Raw genomic sequence first — 21495 nt, 5'->3', positions numbered from 1 at the left:
CACATCCTCAACACTTACCAACTGAAACTCATCCAACACAACAGGACAAGACTGTGCTCTGGACACCCCATGAGATTCATCTGCTATAACAGCAGAGTCAAGGTTTTGGCGGATACAAGCAATTATATCCTCAAAATGCTTTGCAAACAAGTCACAGCAAGCTACCATTGGTGCCTTCACCTTGTTTGGGCATACAACCCAGAGAAGCTCTGCCAGATGACATAATAAGGATGCAGCCTTCTTTGCTGCCTTTGCTGCTAGGTAGGCTCGATAACTGCCCACCTAGCAGTTCGAAAGAACGTCAAAGTGCAAGTAGATGAATAGGCACCACTCTGGCGGGAAGGTAAACAGTGTTTCCGTGCGCTGCTCTGGTTCACCAGAAGCAGCATAGTCATGCTGGCCACATGATCCGGAAGCTGTACACCAGCTCCCTCGGCCAGTAAGCCAAGATGAGTGTCACAACCCCAGTCGTTCGTGACTGGACCTAATGGTCAGGGAGCCAATCAGGTTCCACGAAGTGGGAGAAGGCGCTCAGGGGCAATTGTTTCAATGGCCCAAGCCATTCAGATATTACAGAGGTCGGCCAGGGCTTCAACAGGGGCACCAGTCATACCAACCCAGAGCTGTTTGGAATCCCACTGGATCCATCAACCTCCAAGGGCGGACCTTCCTAGTAGGTCCCCTGCCTGTGGAGGAGGAAAGGTACTGACAGCCTAAATCTCAACATGAAGTGATCTGAACATGACAAGAGAGTGGTGTCAATGTCCCCCACCTTCAAATCACTCTCTTCCTGCCCAGTCTAGAAAACAAGGCCCAGAGTGTGGCCTGCCATGTTTGTTGGGTTGGTGACATGTTGGGACAGCCCCATGGTCCTAAGCCAGCTGTCTGGGCATAGATGTTGAAGTCTCCCAGAACCAGCATTCTGGAGTCCTCAACACAGCCTCCGAGACCAACTCTGTCAGCTCAGGCGGGGAGACTGCTGGACAGCAAACCAGAAGAATCCCTAATCTGTCCCGATTGCCCAAAGCCAGGAACACACACCCTAGATTCCTTCCTCCAACTGGAGGGAATCTGGAGAGAGCCTGGAGAGCTCTATAAACCACAACAACTCCCCCTCCCCAACCCTTGAGTCTTGACTGTGCTGCACTGAGTACCCAGACGGGCACAGCTGGGTGAGACCAACTCCACCCTGTTCACCCACCCAAGTTTTAGTGATACATGCCAGATCAGCCTCCTCATCCATAATCAGATCATGGATGAGGGAGATTTTATTCTGGGTCGACCCAGCATTCAACAGCAGCAGTCACAGACCCAAGGGCTGGCTGATATGACAACCACAATTCTCCAGGTTGGAGGAGTGGCTGCCACACAGCACAATCACTAACTGCCTGTGTTGTGTGCCCCTTACCCACCCTGCCTCCCCATGCTCTTCCCCCTCTTCTCCTCCCAGGCTCATCCCACCCAGTGTCCTTACAGCCCAGTTATAAACCATTAAAATGTTTTTTTTAAAAAAATTAAGGATATAAAAACAATTTGAAATAAGAAACCCTCTCTGCTGAGCAGCAGCAATCCTTATAAAACCTGTCAGGCCCCTCCCTGGGCCCAGTGGAAAGAGGCAGGAGCAGGGCCCTCAGGCTTTCAGCAGGATGGTCCCTCCTGGGCAGCAAGCAGCAGTCCTTATGTTTCCTACTGCACACTATGTTGATGTTTTCACTGACTACCTCCCATGACCCCATGTCCTCTTTCCTGGTCATTTACTGTTTGATCGTGTACCATGAACATACACATGAAATTACTTTTTTTTTGTCCCAGTGTGCATCACATTGTATTTCCATATATGGAATTACATTTGCCATTCTAATGCCCATTCCCACATTCTGGAGCAATGGAAATCCTCTCAATTGCCCCTTTTGGAACTCATCAGTCATCAGCACATTTGGCTCCCTCACTACTCGCTTCCAACTCTACATCAGTTGTGGATAAGTTATAAAGTACTGGTCCCATGTTCTACACCCCTCCCTTGAAGGCTGGCCTATTAGGGCAAAGGGGGCACTGTCCCACCAGTCTCAGTCTCATCTCAGCCAGCCTACACTTCCTAGGTCTCTTACTTACATCAAGAACAGGGTGTAGCAAATGGCGAAGGACCCCAATACCTCAAGGACCTCCTCTCTCCATATGGAGCTACCCAGACCCTGAGATCATCATCTGAGGCCCTTCTTTGTGTGCCTCCTCCATGGGAGGCCCAAAAGATGGCAACATGGGAACAGACCTTTTCTGTAGTGGCTTCCTGTTTGTAGACTGCTCTCTCGAGGGAAGTTCACCTGGTGTTTTTATTACATATCATTAGACACCAGGAGAAGACATTCCTCTTCTCTCAGACCTTTGGCTAATTAAACAATCTATTACCTTTTAAACTGAGTGGTGTGCATGTGTTGATTAGTTTGCTACTATGTTTGCTTTTATGGCAGACCACACCTGGAATACTATGTCTAATTCTCAGTGCAACAGTTTAAGAAGGATGTTGACAAGCTGGAACGTGTGCAGAGGAGGGCAACCAAGATGATCAAGGGTCTGGAAACCAAACCTTACAAGGAGCACTTAAAGGAGCTGAGTATGTTTAGCCTGGAAAAGAGGAGACTGAGAGGAGATATGAGAGCCATCTTCAGATATATGAAGGGCTGTCACATGGAAGAGGGAACAAGCTTGTTTTCTCTTTCTCTGGTGGGTAGGACTTGAACCAATGGCTTCAAGTTACAAGAAAAGAGATTCTGACTAAACAAACGAAAAAAACTTTCTGACAGGAAGAGCTGTTTGGCAGTGGAACAGACTCTGACAAGAGATGGTGGACTCTACTTCCTTGGAGATTTTTAAGCAGAGGTTGGGTGGCCGTCTGTTGTGGATGCTTTAGCTGAGATTCCTGCATTGCAGGGGGCTGGATTGATGACCCTTGGGGTCCCTTCCCACTCTACGATTCTATGTTATAGGCTTTTGTGTTTTCATAATGTTAACTGCCCTGTGATCCTCAGATGAATATTATATTAATAATAATAATATTGTATTAATATCATATATAATATTAATATCACCATCACCGTTATCAATTTTAATAATAGTGGATGTCAGCTTCTTCCTCCTTACTGTCAGTGCTGCCCTTGTAGAAATCAGCAGAAAGAAGAATAGGGGCAAAACTTGTCATTGGCTCGGACCCCCTTCTGCGCCAGTCACCATGGAATCACTCCAGTATAGGAAGTGTCCACTTCTTCTTACTCTCTGCTTCGACCAGTTACTGGTCTCCTCTTTGACCTGTTACTGTGAGAACAGGATATTAGACAAAGGATGGACAAGGCAAATATTGTTGTCTGAATGGAGGGAGGGTGCTGTTTACAGCTCCACTTCAGACAGCAAAATTTCTTGGGTCTTACAAAGCAGGACATTACATGGCATGCAAGAAAGATGGATGTTCCTTTATATGAATGAGTGTGTGGAAGTGATTCCATGCAGAAAGCACAGTGGGGTAATTATTGGATCATTTCACTGCACACAACTCAATCCGCCTGCACGCTATCAATGTAACACTGTAGTCTGAGTGGAGAAATATGAGTGTATGCAACCTACCGTGGAGATTGTCTTTTCCTTCTTTCGATGCAAAATAGAAGCAAAATCCTGTAGAGGTGAAAGGAACAAACACTGTCGGGCCTCTTGGCTTCTGATCAGCTTCCCAAGGAGTAGTGTCTGAGACGAAATCTTGTCAAGGCAAACATCAAATGGCATCAGTGCCACCTTGTGGTACCTGGTTTATCAAGCAGTTTATCCAGCTTTCTTTTTCTTAAACATCCAGCTGCTAAATAGCCAGCCTGAGTGCTACCTAAGCAGAGACTGCGGAGGGATCTGCAGAACTTGGATTCTAAAGTGAGTCCCCTGATACAATCCAGATGGATCATGAATTAGATTGGATCATGAACCACTTCAGGGAAAATTGTGAAGTTATCCTACCTGTGAAGAGGGCACTTAAGCTGTTGCAAAACGTTAAAACTCACCTGTCTGCTAGCACAAGCGCTCTTGTGTTAGTGGACAGAGAGCATTGGGTTCTGCCCTACAAATTCATTTGAACAGCCGTCCTCAACCTGGTGCCCTCCAGATGTTGTTGGACTCGAAATTCCCATGCTGACCAAAGATCAGCAGTCCAAAATGTTTGAAGGGCATCAGTCTGTGGGATGCTGCATTAGAACATGAACTCAAATTATGGCCACATTCTTTGCACAACAACAAAAGGCAATCAGCACAGATAAGAAAACTAATTAACTGAAAAATAAAAGTCAAAGGTACATCCCAAAATGACATCAATGGTTTTTCTTCAGTTTCTCCATTAAGCACTTCATAATATGCAGCGAAACTGAAATCAATCTCTCAATGGGACAAATTGTCTTAATTTCAGATAAAGTTTTGTTTCCTTTTTGTGCTATGTATTTACAGATAAAGGCTCACAGCTTTGTCGGCCATGAGCAATCCCCATTTTTGTTGCAAATTAAATCTTCATGATTATTAAATGCTGGTCAGACATTTTAGTTCCTTTGTACTCATTGGTCAGTAAAAACAACAACAACATTGGGACATTTTAAGGTGGGAGAAGCTGATTCATGCTGGGCTGCTGGGTGGAGCAGCAACTGCATGATTTTCTTTTTCATTCTTTTCATTCTTCTTTTACAGTGCAAGTTGAATATCCAGGTTAAAGCTTTTTACTTTTCTGCAATGGCTCCCCATTATGGAATGCTCTCCCTGGGGAGGTTCTCCTGGCCCCTTCATTATACATATTTAGGCACCAGGAAAAAACATTCCTCTTCTCTCAAGTCCTTGACTGATTTAATATTCTACAACCCTTAAACATATCTCTGGGAAGGAGAGGTTATTGTTGTGTTGTTTTTGTTTTAATTATTTTGTGTGTGTTTTTATCTTGTGTTTTATTCTGTGAACTGCCCTGAGAGTTTGTGATGAAAGGTAGTATATAAATTAAATAAATAAATTAAATAAATAAATAAAGTCACTTTGGTGGCACAATCCATGAAATGCACACACATGTCTGCTTAGGACCTCATAAATTATAGGTGGTGGTGAAGATCGTGGTGGATCCGCTCTCACTAATTTGGGCCAGGTATACAATGTTCCTGAGAGAATCAAGCTCAGGACTAACCAGCTGCTCCTCTGTGATCATCACATTGGCCAGCCAATTAGCAATCAACACAGCTAATTACAAATCTACCAATTACTAATCTACCAATAGTTTTCCAGAAAATCCCTGTGGATTCATGGTTAAGAACATGTGTGTCAGAGAAGCATGTACAGTAGTACCTCGGGTTAAGAACTTAATTTGTTCTGACGGTCCGTTCTTAACCTGAAACTGTTCTTAACCTGAGGTACCACTTTAGCTAATGGGGCCTCCCTCTGCCACCACACCACCATGGCACGGTTTCTGTTTTCATCCTGAAGCAAAGTTCTTAACCTGATGTACTATTTCTGGGTTAGCGGAGTCTGTAACCTGAAGCATCTGTAACCCAAGGTACCATTGTATGGGTAAAGGCTGTTAGCAGTTCGGATTTCGGAATTGTTATATATTTGTAGGTGGGGTTAGAGTAGAAATATTTTATATCTTTAATATCAGGTCTTTCAAATGGGCAAATGGGCTTGCATATTTTACTTAAGTTTGTGTTTTAAATACGTTGCACATTGCTTCGATACCTTTTTGTGTAACAAGCAACTAGCAAACATTATTGTCATAATCACCATCAGAAAAGCATACTGGATTAAGCCAGTGACCCACCCACTCCAGCACCCTGTCCTCACAATATCTAGCCAGAAGCCTATAGGAAGCCAGCAAGCAGGACCCAAACACAAGAGCTCTCTCCCCTCCTCCGGTTTCCAGCAACTGGCATTCAGAAGATGGGGTTGTGTAGCAATGTCCCTCCCTCCCCAGGGAATAAAACACAGGAGAAATAAAACACCGGACACAATGAATTAGATTTAAGTGGGCGAAAAGGGCCACAACTTTATTGGTTTCGGATGTTGAGCGGTATTGGCTTAGGCATTGGAACCTAACAGACTATATCCGACTGTAACCCGTGTGTTACAGTCTGGGAGAAATTAGCCACCAGGAAGGAGCCCCAATGATGCAAATCCACTGAGACACCCCCTGTGGCCACCGTTGGGGGGTGCCATCAGGCCCTGACCTCCGTAGGCCCAGGACAAAGCAACCGCCCCCGGAACCCCTTTAACGGGGTTAAATCTCCAAATTGCGGGCAGATGATGACGCAATCTGCCCCCCCCAAATCCCTTATGCAAATTTCCAATGCCTAACCGCAAAACCAAGTTGTGACGAATTGCCATGAGGTAGGCGAAAAAACCAGTTTGGCTAGTCCAAGTGGAAAAAGTCCTACCCGGCCCCCCGGCCAACCGAGGCGACCGACCGAAATCCACAGCAGCGTCGGCCTAACCTGCCTGACCTGCCTAGCCTAAAGGGCGGGAGGGTGGGTGAACCTTTCTCTGTGGGATCCGGGGCGAAAGAGGAAGTGTTCCCGCCCCGTCCCGGTTTAAATAGAAGGAAGCCCCGCCCCGGCTGACCCGATTGGTCAGCCTGCTTATGACGTGGCGGGGATTCCCCTTTCTCGCGAGAGGGCTGAATCTCAGCCCCGTCGCGAGAGTTCAGTCGGGCCAGGCCCACAACCCCACCTCCGTGTCAGCGGAAGTGGTTTTGTGTAGCAATGTCCCTCCCTCCCCAGGGAATAAAACACAGGAGAAATAAAACACCGGACACAATGAATTAGATTTAAGTGGGCGAAAAGGGCCACAACTTTATTGGTTTCGGATGTTGAGCGGTATTGGCTTAGGCATTGGAACCTAACAGACTATATCCGACTGTAACCCGTGTGTTACAGTCTGGGAGAAATTAGCCACCAGGAAGGAGCCCCAATGATGCAAATCCACTGAGACACCCCCTGTGGCCACCGTTGGGGGGTGCCATCAGGCCCTGACCTCCGTAGGCCCAGGACAAAGCAACCGCCCCCGGAACCCCTTTAACGGGGTTAAATCTCCAAATTGCGGGCAGATGATGACGCAATCTGCCCCCCCCAAATCCCTTATGCAAATTTCCAATGCCTAACCGCCAATCGAGCCCCAAAGGCTCGCCGCCAATACCCTCACACCCGCAACCAATGCTCTAAGCCCCTAACTAGGTCCCCCAACCAAATATCGTTTCCCATTGGTGATAAATGTACCCCGTCCTCTCGATAAAGGGCTGCTTCAGTGCGTATCAATCTCGGGTGATCAATTATCTGACCGTTAAGGTCCAACACCCTGCGCATCACAAGCGAATTCAGAAGCCTCCTGGATTTGTTCAAAGCTTTAGGGCAGTGCCCGTCACGCCAAACACGTCTCTGCAACAGGCAGGACCACAGCAGCGTCATCCCAGGGAAGGAAGCCAGCAACCTATCAAAGTCCTTAAGAATGCTCAATTTCAAGTCCACGGCGTTCCTGTATGCCAAATCATTCTCCCCCAGCTGTATGACCAGCGCGTTGGGGGGCCCAACTGAAGCAGCCCTGGCCTGGATTGCTGGCAAAAGTTCGCTCCATCGCATCCCCCTCCGGGAAATCCACGAAACTTTCACATTTCCTGGGAGGCCAAGACCGCTCCCCAGGCCCGTTTCAACCGCCCTTTTCTGCGCCCAATGGACGATGCTGTGACCCGCTATCCACACCGAGGTGTGGTGCCCACCTGAAAAGGAAAATGACAGGCGGGGATCAGTTTGGGGAGAAGGCTAAGGGGCGGGGCGCAGGTAGCCCTTGTAAGCGTTCGATTTCCACCTCCCCAGGTCCTGAATCCTTTCAGACGACAAACCCATGTGCATAGCGGAGGTGGCTGCCCCGATACGAAAGGAATGTGCAGAGAATTGGCTGGGTTCCAGGCCGCAAGCTGTTATGGCTTTACGTAGAACCCGAGTGAACTGGGCACGCGTGAGTTTGGACTTGTCTTCATGAACCAACAGAGGGTCGGTGCCAGCTGGCCTCAGGGAAAGGAAACGCCTTAGATCTAGCACCGGACATGGGCCGCGACCGCCAGTTGCTGGTAGGCGAATGGTGGCGCCCAATCCCCGCTGGTCAGTCTTTGATCGTCGAATGTGGACGACCGCTAAGGAATTGGACAAGGATACATCCTGCATCCTGATCCCCCGGGAGAGACCATTGGGGTGGTCTTCGCACACTACCTCTCCTACCCTTAGGGCTCCGAAAAATGCTAAGGAAAAGGCTGCTGCAAAGAGGCTAGACTCGTATTCGGACCAGCATAGGGCGCGCAGGTGGGTGTGAATTTGACACAGCAGATCAAACGTGATGGGCCTTCTTGAGTCGCGAGCCGGCGGTTGCAACCTGCGCCATCCTTCCATGGCCCTGCGAAGATGGAAATTATCGCAGGGGTCCCTGGAGTATAGCGACTTGCAAAAGAATGATATGGCTGCCGTGTGCAAATTTAGTGTTTTTGCTGCGCGACCCAGCTCCCTGAGGTGAACCACATATTGCATGACCTCCCTTTCTGAAGGGGGGTCAAGCGGTGCGGGAACGGGACCTTTACGTCTGAAACTTAAAAATTCGTTCCACGCGCGCCTATATGAGCTCAACGTGGAGGGGGCAACAGACGCAAATACTCCCTTCAAGATTTCTCGCTCCCAAGGCTCCATAGGGACTCCGGGAATGGCTCTGGCAACTGCTGTGCCTCCGGTGCCAGCGAGCGGAAGCGGTCCATCTGGAAACGAGATAATGCATCCGCGATATCGTTATTTACCCCTGGAACGAACTTTGCTGTGAAATGCATGTTCAATTCTAAGCTGCGCAGGACAAAAGCCCGAAGAAGAGCAGAGACTCTGCCGGAACGGGATGATTGCCGTGTAAGGACACTAACTACCGCCTGGTTGTCGGTTCTAAAGCAGACCCGGCGGTTCCTGAATTCCTCAGCCCACAAGTGCACCGCGGCAACTATTGGAAAGAATTCTAAGAAAGTTAGATCACGTGTGATGTCTGAGTCGTGCCAACTAGCTGGCCAAGGCTGAGCGCACCATCTGCCCTTAAAGTAAACCCCAAAACCCAGGGAACCTGCTGCGTCCGACTGCACTTGGAAGTCAGAACTCAAGCTCAGATTGCCCTGCCAAAGGGACACCCCGTTGAAATGGTCCAGAAAGGTCAGCCAGGTGTCAAGGTCGGCTCTTACCCCCTTGGGCAAGCGGACTCTATGGTATGGCCTTTTGAGACCTACAGTCAGCCTGGCTAGACGACGACAGAAAGGGCGTCCCGGCGAAATGACCCTGCATGCGAAGTTAAGGTGGCCAAGCAGGGATTGAATTTGTTTAAGGGTAACCTTTTTGAGGAGGATGAGCTGCGAGATTAGTTCCTTAAGGGCAGTGAGCTTATCCATGGGTAAGCGCGAAGTTTGCGCCACGGTGTCCAATTCTATCCCTAAATAAGTTAATCTGACCACTGGCCCTTCGGTTTTATCAGCCGCCAGGGGCACCCCAAGTTCCTGAGTAAGGGCAGCAAAGGCCTGCATAAGGCCTGCGCAGTCCGCGTTATCTCCCTTACCCACGAAGAGGAAATCGTCCAAGTAATGTGTGACGCCCGCTAATCCTGTTCTATAGCGGAGGGCCCAGTCCAGAAACGTGCTGAAAGCCTCAAATGCTGCGCACGCAACCGAACAGCCCATGGGCATGGCTTTGTCTATGAAATACGCCCCCTCAAACCGGAAGCCCAACCATTTGAAGTCCTGAGGGTGCACTGGCAGAAGGCGAAAGGCCGACTCTATATCGCATTTGGCCATCAAGGCCCCTTTTCCAAATTGTCTTACCAACTTAACGGCTTGGTCAAAGGAAGCGTATTTCACGGTACAAAGCTCCTGCGGGATTCCATCGTTTACCGATTTACCAATAGGGAAAGAGAGGTTGTGAATGAGCCTGAATTCACCCGGTGTCTTTTTTGGGACAATACCTAGGGGGGAAATGTGAAGTCCAGGGATGGGTGGTGCTTCAAAGGGGCCCGCCACCCGACCAGCAGCTATTTCCTTATTGATTTTCTTTACCGCTATGTCCGGCCTCTCCCGCAGAGACTTTTGGTTGGGCGGGTCGCCTGACAAAGGCGGGGAAAGTACCGGGATTCTGAAGCCTTGAGAAAAACCCTCCCAGATGTAGGTGGACGCACTGCTGTTGGGGTAGATGTCAAGGAGTGAACGCAGGGGGGGGAGCTTTATGGGGGAGCGTGCTAACGTTAGGGATGTGTTAGTATCTATTTTGGCCCGGAGCTGGTCCTTGCGCGGCTCCCTGAGGGTTCCTGGAACCCTGGTTGGAGCCGCCGCCTCTTCCCCCCCGAAAGGGCTGCCTCCCCTTGAAGCAAGATACCCCAGGGTGCTGCCCGAGACACTTTTCGCACTCATGCGCGTACTTACAATTGGGCCTCTGGCAAAGGCCCCTGTTAAATTCCCAGCAGACCCTACGACGGGGGTCCTTCCTGGGTTCCAACCTGAGAGACTTTTGAGGCTCCGCCTGTTTCTTTTCAACATAGGGGACCACGTGGTTGCTCCAGAAATGTTGATTCCTCTGGTCCCAGCGAGTCTTTGAGTTTTGAGAGGCGTTTCTACGAAAATCTTCATCATAGTTTAGTGCCGCCGCCTCCCCAGCCATTGAATAGGCCAACCTGACGTCCGCTATGTAAGCCATCAAATGCATGGCCCTCTTGGGGTACGCTGCCGAAATCACAGCCACCCAGATATGTATGCCCTCGTGCCAGTTTTCAAAAGTACGCTCAGCGCGCGGGGTTCTAAACTTGCGCCTGCCATACTGCTTCCTCTTCTCCCCCTTGCCCAACATGTGCGACAAGGGTAGGAGAGTGAAGACATCTATGAAGTCCCCGTTCAGTATCTTTTCCCGCTTACGGTTTGAAAGGTGGGACCCCAGAACAATATCAGTGTCCGAACAGGTGGAGACCTTCACTTCGGGAACCACAGCACCTCCCCGACACTCTATCGTACCATTAAAGGACTTCCGATGGGAGCTAGCCCTCCTCCTATGCACCCAGGCCGGGAGGCCCATCTGGTCCTCAGCCACCCCCCAATAATCCTCCATGGGAATGTCCGCGTCTGAGTCGGAAGACGTACCTGATTCATCATCGGAGTCGTCCTTCCGGCTGCGCTTCCGCTTGTCGGTCTTCTTCTTTGCTTTCCCGCCTTGATGTCCCTCCTCAGTGGCTGGGGCCACACTGGCGGTCCCGGGCCCCGTGGCACTGGCCTCTGGTGCCAAGCTTGAACCTGCAGCCGCCTGAGACCTGAGGAGATCTGAAACAGATTGAGCAGACAGGAGGGGGGACAGTGGGGGACGACCTAAGTCCTGTGAGGAGTCACGTGGACCTTGGTGGGAGATGTGAGCACCTGCTTGCGCTGCCTGCGCCGCGTTGGCAACCTGCTGAGAATTAAGGATGAAGGAAGGTGAACCCTGGGAGACACCAACCTGCTGAGGAGGCTGCACTAAGAGCTGGATCTGATGCGGGTTAGCCATGAAGGAGGCTCCCTGAGCCTGCCGCGAAGGCTGCGCTGTAGCCTGAACCTGGAGAGGGTTAGGCATGAAGGAGGCAGCTGCAGCCTGGACCTGATGAGAATTGAGCATGCCGGAGGCCGATGAGCCTCCTCGTACCTCCGTGTCCTGCCGCTGACTAGGGAACAAAGCGGCAGACCCGCTGATAGCATCCGCACCACTGGCCTGAGCACTAAGTTGGGAAAGGTTATTCGCGAAAGACGCAGAAGTGCCTGGGCGGGCATCGTCGTCCTGTTGCGTGCTGGTCAGCAAGGGGCCAGGAGCTCCCCCACTGCTAGTCTGAGAACTAAGAAGGGAGAGATTAGAGGAGCTAGATGCCTGACTACTTTCCAGGGGGGTCTCGAGGACACAGGCCTGGGAGCTGGCAACACTATTCTGTGACGCCCTGTTCGCAGAGGCGAGAGAGACACACAAAGGGGCCAAAGTACTGCACAATGGGCCTAGCTGATTACAGATATTCTGCAAATTAGAAGCCACCTGGGCCAAGGCCTCGGGGTTGAAAGCCGGGGCATTGTTGGCAGGGGGGGCAGCGCCCTTAGATTTGTTGCGCAGGCTGCGGCCAGCCATGGTCCTGTTAGATATAGTTGGCCCAACTAAAGCGCTATACGTATGCGCGCAGCAACGCCTTCCCAGCTAGCACCCTTCCCAAAGCAGCAGTCAACTGCAGTCAAATGACGGCAAGGCAAAAGATAAATGCTGAGATAGAGGGTATATAGCTCAGGAAAACCCGCTAATACAGACTGAGCCCAGATGCGACACCCCAAGCTTGAATAGGGGGATGACTGCCAGAGGTAATAGTAATAGGCGGAGTCGGAAATCGGCAGTAAGAAAATCGGCAGTAAGAAAATAATGTGGAAGGCGCAAAACAAATAGGTATTGGCTTACTGCGTGCGTTAATTAACACCCACGCAGCCCCCAAAAACGTTTAGGCAAGGCCCAGATGTTAGCAGGGTCCCCCAAGCAAGGTTATTATGCTAAGATCCCTGAATCAGCTCCGTATTGACGCAAATCAGAACAGTAATTATTAATAAGGCAATGCTAGTGAGCAATATGCTGCCGCAAAGGGAAGAGTGAGCAGAAAAGGACACTCAAAATGGCCGCTCCACTTGGACACGTGGGCCCCCCAAGATGGCCGCTGGGCCTGCAACTGATGCAAATCAAGGAACAGTAAATATTAACAAGGTAAGGCTAGTGAAAATTATGCTGCCGGTAAGGGAAGAGTGAGCGGGAACAAAGGACACCCAAAATGGCCGCCCCACCCAGACACGTGGGCCTTCTAAAATGGCCGCTGGGCCTGCAACTGATGGGCCCTTCCCAAAATGGCCGCACGGGAAGTACACGTGGCCACACTCTTAATGGCGACCAAGCGGCAGCAATTAACCAGACGCCCACCGGGGAATCGCCAACAAAGCGGTTTGCTCGTACTCACTGCGACCCACAAACAAGCCTGGAAGGGGCCCCCGGCCAGCTCTGAAGCGGAGCGGGGCGATCAGCTGTGCGGCGGTGCGACCTCAGATCAAGAGCGACCCGGAGACGGCTGCGGCGGTGAGAGCGCTACCAGCTACCAGCTTCGCGGAAGGAGGATCAGCTGGGGTGCTCTCCTTACCGCCTAGAAGACACAGATGAGGACGCTGCAAGAGCCGCAGGCCCGCCAAAGGCGCCGTCGACGGCTGCAGCAGCAGGTCAAGGAGCCGGCGAAGGAGAGCTCGCCCGTTGCGCGCACCGCGGGAGCCTGCCGGGGATGTCGGGGGCGGCGGCGATGCTAGTGGGCGTCCGGAGGCGTCTGCGGCGGCGGCGGCGGCGGCGGCGGAGGTAGCCGCAGCGGCGGATCGCGCGCTAGTGGGCGTCCGGCGGCGATCGTGCGGTCCAGGAAGCCCGGCGGTCCAGGGGCTCGTGCACGACGAGGTCCAACGACGAGGTCCAAGGTAGAACTGGAGAGGGAGGATTAACCGATCCACGACGAGGTCCAATGACGAGGTCCGAAGGTAGAACCTTTCTCTGTGGGATCCGGGGCGAAAGAGGAAGTGTTCCCGCCCCGTCCCGGTTTAAATAGAAGGAAGCCCCGCCCCGGCTGACCCGATTGGTCAGCCTGCTTATGACGTGGCGGGGATTCCCCTTTCTCGCGAGAGGGCTGAATCTCAGCCCCGTCGCGAGAGTTCAGTCGGGCCAGGCCCACAACCCCACCTCCGTGTCAGCGGAAGTGGTTTTGCCATAAAGTGGTACCGCAGGTTAAGAACTTAATTCATTCTGGAGGTCCGTTCTTAACCTGAAACACCACTTCAGCTAATGGGGCCTCCTGCTGCCACTGCACTGGCACCATGCGATTTCTGTTCTCATCCTGAAGCAAAGTGCTTAACCTGAGGCACTATTTCTGGGTTAGCGGAGTCTGTAACCTGAAGCGTCTGTAACCTGAAGCGTCTGTAACCCGAGGTACCACTGTATTTTGAAAACCAAAAAATAGGACACATTTGCTGACTTCTAAACCACAGAGCCTAGGGCTTGCCGATCAGAAGGTTGGCGGTTCGAATCCCCGCGACGGGGTGAGCTCCCGTTGCTCAGTCCTTGCTCCTGCCAACCTAGCAGTTCGAAAGCACGTCAGAGTGCAAGTAGATAAATTCTGGCAGGAAGGTAAACGGCGTTTCCGTGCTCTGCTCTGGTTCACCAGAAGCAGCTTAGTCATGCGGGCCACATGACCCGGAAGCTGTCTGCAGACAAACGCTGGCTCCCTTGGCCAGTAAAGTGAGATGAGCGCCACAACCCCAGAGTCATCCAGGACTGGACCTAATGGTCAGGGGTTCCTTTACCTTTACCTTTTACTTTTAACTATGGATCGCTATGACAACTCTCATTTTACATACCCATGAAAAAGAGGGCATGTCCTGGAAAAAGAGGACATATGGCAACCCTTCAAGAAGCATTACCACCTCCAGTAGTAGTGTTTGAACATAGTCTTCAAGGTTAGTAGCCACTGATAGCTTTACCCGCTTCTGTGAATTTGTCTAATCTTCTTTTGGAACCAGCCAAGTGGGCATCATTGCCTCTTGTGGGAGCAAATTCCTTTGTTTATGCGCTATGGAAAGAAGTACCGTACTTCCTTTTGGCTGTTTCCAAATCTGTTGTTCTCATTTTTGGATTCTAATGGAAATCCTGAAATCCTTGATGCAAAAGAAGAGCCATCCCAACCTACTAGCCCATGTGGGCACCCAGGCCCTTCAAACAGTAGCTGCAGACAGAAGAAATTTACTAAGGGCAGGCCCCAGTGATCTGGAGGGAACAGAGATAACCACGCTTCTGTCATGCAAGAGCAGACTGACAGGTTAAGGCACAGCCTAAAACTTACTCATTAGGCTACCTGGGGCTGGAGCTGTCACAGAGCTTAGCTTTAACAGAAGAGGGAAGAGATTAACTAGCGTCACTCAAGAAGCAGCCACTCTCATCCCCGCTGGCAGGTCACCATCCCTGCCAGTAGCCAGAAGAAAAAAGAAAAGACAAAAAGAAAATTGTCATACATTCCTCACTGACAGGGTGAAAGAGCATGCATTTTCATCCATAATTTGACCCACTGTCTATCAATCTTCACAATAAAGAAACATATAGAAATGGTTAGTTGCATCCCATTATAGTACTCCTCAGAGTAGACCCATTAAAATTAATCCGCCTTTCTTAGCAATGTGGATTAATTTACATGGATCTACTCCAGTTACGACTAACACCATATGCAACTTAATATCTCAATTATATCAATAAAGAGGATTATCAACATGAATATTATTGCAAGCACATACAAAATCCTAGGGACTATAGGGTGCTAAGGGGAGGAGTAATATCTCTGTTGGAGGACACATCATGCCCCTTCTGGGGTAGTTTCTTCATCTTTGGTCCTCACTCTGCACTTAGCTCTCACCTGTGACTCCTAGAAGCTGTCTGCATGCAACAGTGGCCACACTCTGGGTACAGCTTTGATTGGCTGACAAAACCAGGTGGAGGTAGTTGATGCATCTCAAACTCTCAGTGAGTTAGGGACTTCACCAGAATGTAAAGGCAGGATCCAGTGGATTGAGTGGACGAGACCAATAGTGGTCAAGAAGGTGGTTTTTGCATGTGATATAGAGGGAAGTGAGTGGCAGGTGTCAACCTGGGAAGGTAGCCCATCTAGAAGAAGGAAAACTCTAGTCCTAACCCTCCGCTGCCTTGTGTGAAATCTTCAGGAGAAGAAAAGGCTAAGGAATAAACCCCACACAAATCTGGAGTGGAGTCCCTACTAAGGTGGTTGGGTGGTGCCTTGTATGATGGTTGCCAGCAGTGAACACTGAACACTGAAGTACACAGTGTTGCCAAATGAAATTATGTACTCAGAGCAGTTCGAAAGCACGTCAAAGTGCAAGTAGATAAATAGGGACCGCTACAGCGGGAAGGTAAACAGCGTTTCCGTGTGCTGCTCTGGTTCGCCCGAAGCGGCTTTGTCATGCTGGCCACATGACCTGGAAGCTGTAGGCCGCCTCCCTTGGCCAATAATGTGAGATGAGTGCGCAACCCCAGAGTCTGTCACGACTGGACCTAATGGTCAGGGGTCCCTTTACCTTTACCTTTACCTTGAAATTAGCAAAGACTGACTATTTTAATTTCGGGGCATTTTGTGCTCTGGTGATATCAGTTGCTGTAGAGGGCAAACAGCAATTTGTTTTCTCTATGCCCTGCTGTGGACTTCCCAGAAAGATCTATCTAGTTGTAATAGGATATAGATGGAGCCTTTGTCTAATCCAGTAGAAGTCTTCTTATGTAACAAACAAACAATGCCTGAGTTTGCTTTTTTCCTCCTCCCTCCCAGTCATTTTTCCTTTGAGATTGCAATCCTGAGTGCAGGGACTATGTTATTATTGAGCTCTGGAAGCTACTATGGGAGTCCTTTTCAGCTGAAAATCAGGTTTCAATACTTGAAAATTTTAAAAAGCCCAAAATGTTTCCAATTGCACATTAATGCCCTTCTTTGCATTGTCCTGTTGCATAGGTTCTGTTTCTTTGCCATTTTCAACCATGAATGATGGGTTGGAATCTTGCAAACCATTTTCTCTTTAAACAGTTGCTTCCATAAACAGCCAGCTTCACACATGGGTACCTTTTCAGAAGGAAGAAATCAAAAGTTGCTGAACTCATGTAAAAAGATGAGCCTCTTTTTTTCCACATAGCCAAGAAACCACAGAATTGCTTTATTTCAGCACACTCTATTAAACCCCGCTCTGTTTGTTGGTTGCAACCTGAAAAGGGGTATTTATTGTAATATACCAAGCCTATAAAATTTACAGCAGAAGGGCAGAATATAACTCTATTCTTCAAATGAAATCTTTGTGCAATAATTTTTCTATTAGCTTCCTAATCATTCTCTACTTATCCTAGTTATTTTTACAGCAGTGTCCTGCTTCAGTATTGAAGGTTATATTTATATACTGATTAGAAAATATCAATTGTGGGAAGGCAAACTGTGTGCAGGATGGATTTTTATATATATACTGTACACAGAATACACCTGCACACAGGATATATCTGCACAGTGGTACACAGGCCCAGAATAAAAATAGAATTCTATTAGATAAGAGGCTGGAAAAGTTTTTCAATGCACAGACCATATTCGATGATGGGCCACCTTCCCAGGCTCGTTTGCTGTGGATGGATGTGATCAGAGGCAAAAGCGAGTGGCGCATAAGATGAGGTCAGCCACGCAAAGGCCAGAGGTTTCTGCATTCACCTGCATCTCTTAATCCTCCATCCAGGCAGGCAAGAGGCATTATTACAGTTCAAGAACAGTTTCATGAATATGCATTCTGCGAAGGACTTTCTTTTGTCTGGCCTGAAATCTTCCAACTTTCAGATTCATGAATGTACACAATTTTTAGGGTTATGAGGTGAAAAAACTTTTCTCTGTCTACTTTCTCCACACCATCTATCATGTTGCCTCTTACTTGCCTACAGGGGAGTTTCACGACTCCCTTGATGATTTTAGCCAGGAAAAGGAACATGGGGAGAGGTGGGCCTGATTATTTGAGATCCTTTGGCTGGGGAGAGGAGGTGTATCATGTAGCTGGGAAAAGACTTGGCCATTGGTGTTAGTGAGAGCCAGAAGATTGCACTCAACTCCTTGGGCCTCCATTATATCCATCCCTACCAGGTGACTAGTCATCTATGAGAACTGGAATAAAGCTTGCAAAGTTCCAAGCCTGAACTATGCCTACTTGCCATGTATCATGAGTTCTCCTATTCTCAGTAAACCTCCTATATTTTTCCTGCACACTTTGAACTGAAAAAATTGGAAGAGCATAGCTGTTGTTCTCAATACAAGATGTCCCATTGGTTGCTAAGTGAATTGGAGCCTGAGAGGATAAATAGCTATTTTCTGGTACACAATGATCTGAGCTACATTCAGACTACTCACTGCCCTGCCTACATTTGAGCATATTTCAGAGAGGCAGCAATTTATGTGGACTTCTATGGACTTCAGGAGAGCTTATATTAGTTTATATGTTTAACGTAAGATTGGTATGCTGATGGTTATTGTATCACAATGTTAGTTGAACATCGTCTAATGTTATTATTACAGTGGTACCTTGGTTCTCAAACGCCTTGGCATTCGAACATTTTTGCTCCCGAATGCCGAAAATCAGGAAGTAAGTGTTCCTGTTTTCGAATGTTTTTTCAGAAGTCGAACATCTGGCACAGCTTCCAATTGAGTGCAGAAAGCTCCTGCAGCCAATCGGACTTGGTTTTTGAACGTTTTAGAAGTTGAACAGACTTCCAGAATGGATTACGTTTGAGAACCAAGGTACGACTGTATTAGTATTTGTTTGTTTCTTCTCTCTTTTTCAATTTAAATCCATTTTTCCCCTTCTCTATTTCTGGCTAAATTTGCAAATATGTAAATAATAATTCAAAACAACAACAACATGTCCCATTTTTAAGTAGAGTAGTGCATCTCAATTTACACATTTCAAAATGCATCTTCTTCGAAACTACCGATACAACTTTTTGTGCACTTTGCATGAGGGCTAGTAAGAGGTGTAGTCTAGAAAGGAGGAGAGTCCTGATGGCCTTATAGAGAGTGTTGAAAGGTCACATTTGCACCTGAGGCCAGAGGTCCCCCACCATTGTTTGTGCTGGGTAAATGGGTGATTTTGAGCTGGATTAGGGATGGGGGGGGAATTTGATTCAGTTTATAGTTAAGGCAAACCGACCTAATTTACACTTTCTCAAACAGTATGTGAGCAAAAACAGTCATACTTGGAAATCCACTCCAAATTTTGCAATGCAGTTCTTCAGCTGAGTCATGTATACAAAATGCATATGCACAGGTAAAGTGTGCCTAAAAATGCATATGTTAATGAAAATAACATACAAAATTGTGTATTGTAGGAGAAATTTGTACATTCTATACAGATGGATTTTTAAATATTGCATATATTGCAAACTGAAAATAAGCAATAGAACAAAAGAACAATATCTCCTTGTCTCTCCCCTCCCCTCCTTTCCCCCAAACTGCAAAATGTCTATGACAAAAGTGTCTCTTACCAAACGTAAACAAACTGTGAAAAAGATTCTGAATTGTAAGTGGAGACAATAGATATACTTTTTCCCTGCTTATCTCTTTGCTTTGTAACGAAAAAAAACCTTAATAAAAACTAATTTTATCTATATAAATAAAAATGTAAATGTTCATTTGTTCAAAATCTTAAATCTCTGAAAGTTCTTTACCAATTGCTTTGAAATTTTGACACAATGTTGCATTCGAATACGCATGTGTTTTTATATACCTATATTATATAGATGCCACACCTGTGACAGGTAAAAACATGCTTTTTGGAAAAACATCGCCATTGGTTGGACGTCAAAGCAACACACACTGTACTAAATATTTTACTCCCAGGACGCCTTGTGGTGTCCTTCTGGCCCGAGCACGTAGAGGCTGCTGGGAGCGGCTGGCCGGCGGCTCCTTCTGGGAGGGTGGGGGCTGGATCCTGCCCCTTCGCCGCTGCTGCCTCTCCACTCCCCGGCACCCTCGCCATGTCTGCCTTGGAGAAGCAACTGCAGCTGGGCCGCCTGCCCCCTCACCCACTGGGATCTGCCAGTGGAAGCGGCCAGGACCTCCCCAAGATGGGGTATACGAGGGGGAGAGAGAGAGAGGTCGGGATGGCAGGTGACACCATGTGTGAGGAAGATGACGGCACATGGCGGGGAACCAGAGAGAGGGGTGTCATGACGTCATGTGGCTGGGGTGAGGGACGGGGGCGCTATGTAGAGGAGGGGCGTGGCTTTGGGGAGGGTGAATGGGGCAGGGCGGGGTTTGCTGACGGTTTATTGAGGGGTGGGGGGATTTTCCAGAACACGCATGGGTGGAGGAGTCTGCAAAATGAAGGGGGGCCCTGAAGGTAGGGGGAGGGGCACTCTCTGCTTTCAATGGAAGCCTGGTGTGTGGGTCTTATCTATCAACAAAGCTCAGGGCCAATCTTTGGAATTGTACGGTTTACATCTAGACAGGGATTACTTCTCACATGGACAATTCTATGTTGCATGTTCTAGAGTCGGCAAACCAGACAATCTCTATATCTCCACAGACAATGGAACAACAAAAAATATTGTATACCCACAACCATTGTGAAATTAAACGTATTAGAAATGTACACTTTCTCTTTTCTTTCTTTTCCATCTAACAGACTGAGCCACAGCAATGCGTGGCCAGGTACAGCTTGTGTGTGTGTGTGTGTGTGTGTGTGTGTGTGTATTGCAAACTGATGTAGAAATTTGGAGATCTGAATTCAAGCACGGAAAAATTCAAAATGGGGAGAAATGGAAATTGATAGATTTGCCCATCCCTAGACTGGACTCAACCTCATATTATTTGGCTCCTCCCTAATTTCTGTTTCTAAATACCATGCACATGGAAGAATATCTTATTTCATGGCCACTTGTATTGTCTTTGGGAATAAGAAGAATCTTGATCCATATAGCTGTTTTGCAATAAAAAAAAAATTCCCCAGTGATTCATAAGAACAATCTTCTGAAGGGTCAACATGCTCAATACAGTTCATTTATAAAGAAAAGAACACTTAAAGATGTTCTTATATAACTGGGATGCCCAATCAAGGTTCATGGGAAGGGAAAGCCCTCTTTGAACTGAGCTTCTAACATTTACACAAGATGAAAAGAGGGGCATGCATATGAGGCAGCTATTGCTATTCCAAAGATCACTGCTGGAGCCTTGATCCCTGAAATATATTTCTGAAGGTTCTGCACTGTTTGCTATCTCCTCTGCTGGCTTGAAAGCCAAGATGGGATTTTATCTCACTGATCATAAGAAGGAAATAATAACTGACTGACAACATGGACCTCAGCAGGCTACACTGTGTGAAACGGTATTCACACACACACACACACACACACACACAAACACACACACAAAAAAATGTTTTTATGCATGTGCACATGACAAAATGCAGCTGCTGTCAGCAACCTGCTCCACTCTAGCAAGGGAACTGAGCCACTGAGGAACGGGCCATGACTCAGTGGCAGAGCATCTGCTTTGCATGCAGAAGGCTCCAGTTTCAGTCTTTGAAATCTCCAGGCAGGCCTGGGAGTGAACCCGAATCCGAAACACTGGAGAGCTGCTGCCAGTCAGTGTCAACAGCACTGAGCGAGATGAACAAGTGGTCTGACCCAGTATACTAAATGGTTATAGCCCAGAGGGGTATATGGGTTGTTAGTGGTTGTTAGGGGACTTCCCCTGCATGTCAATAATGTGGGAAGGTTTACTTTAGCAGAGTTAAACAATCCCCTTTATAAGTTTATGCAGCGAACAGCTTGTTGCTGGCTCATCTGAGTTCTACTAATAAAGACGCCT

General features: G+C 48.3%; 1 pseudogene; it reads right to left on the bottom strand.

Annotated features, from left to right (window-relative positions):
* Positions 1-591: 591 nt before the first annotated feature.
* Positions 592-1303, bottom strand: LOC148686542 (uncharacterized; annotated as a pseudogene).
* Between the last annotated feature and the right edge of the window lie 20192 nt (positions 1304-21495).

This window comes from Zootoca vivipara, chromosome Z2, assembly GCF_965207765.1.
Source record: "Zootoca vivipara chromosome Z2, rZooViv2.hap1.1, whole genome shotgun sequence".
NCBI classification, from domain to species: domain Eukaryota; kingdom Metazoa; phylum Chordata; class Lepidosauria; order Squamata; family Lacertidae; genus Zootoca; species Zootoca vivipara.
Note: the sequence above shows the minus strand (reverse complement) of the source record. Positions and strands in the feature narration are given on the sequence as shown.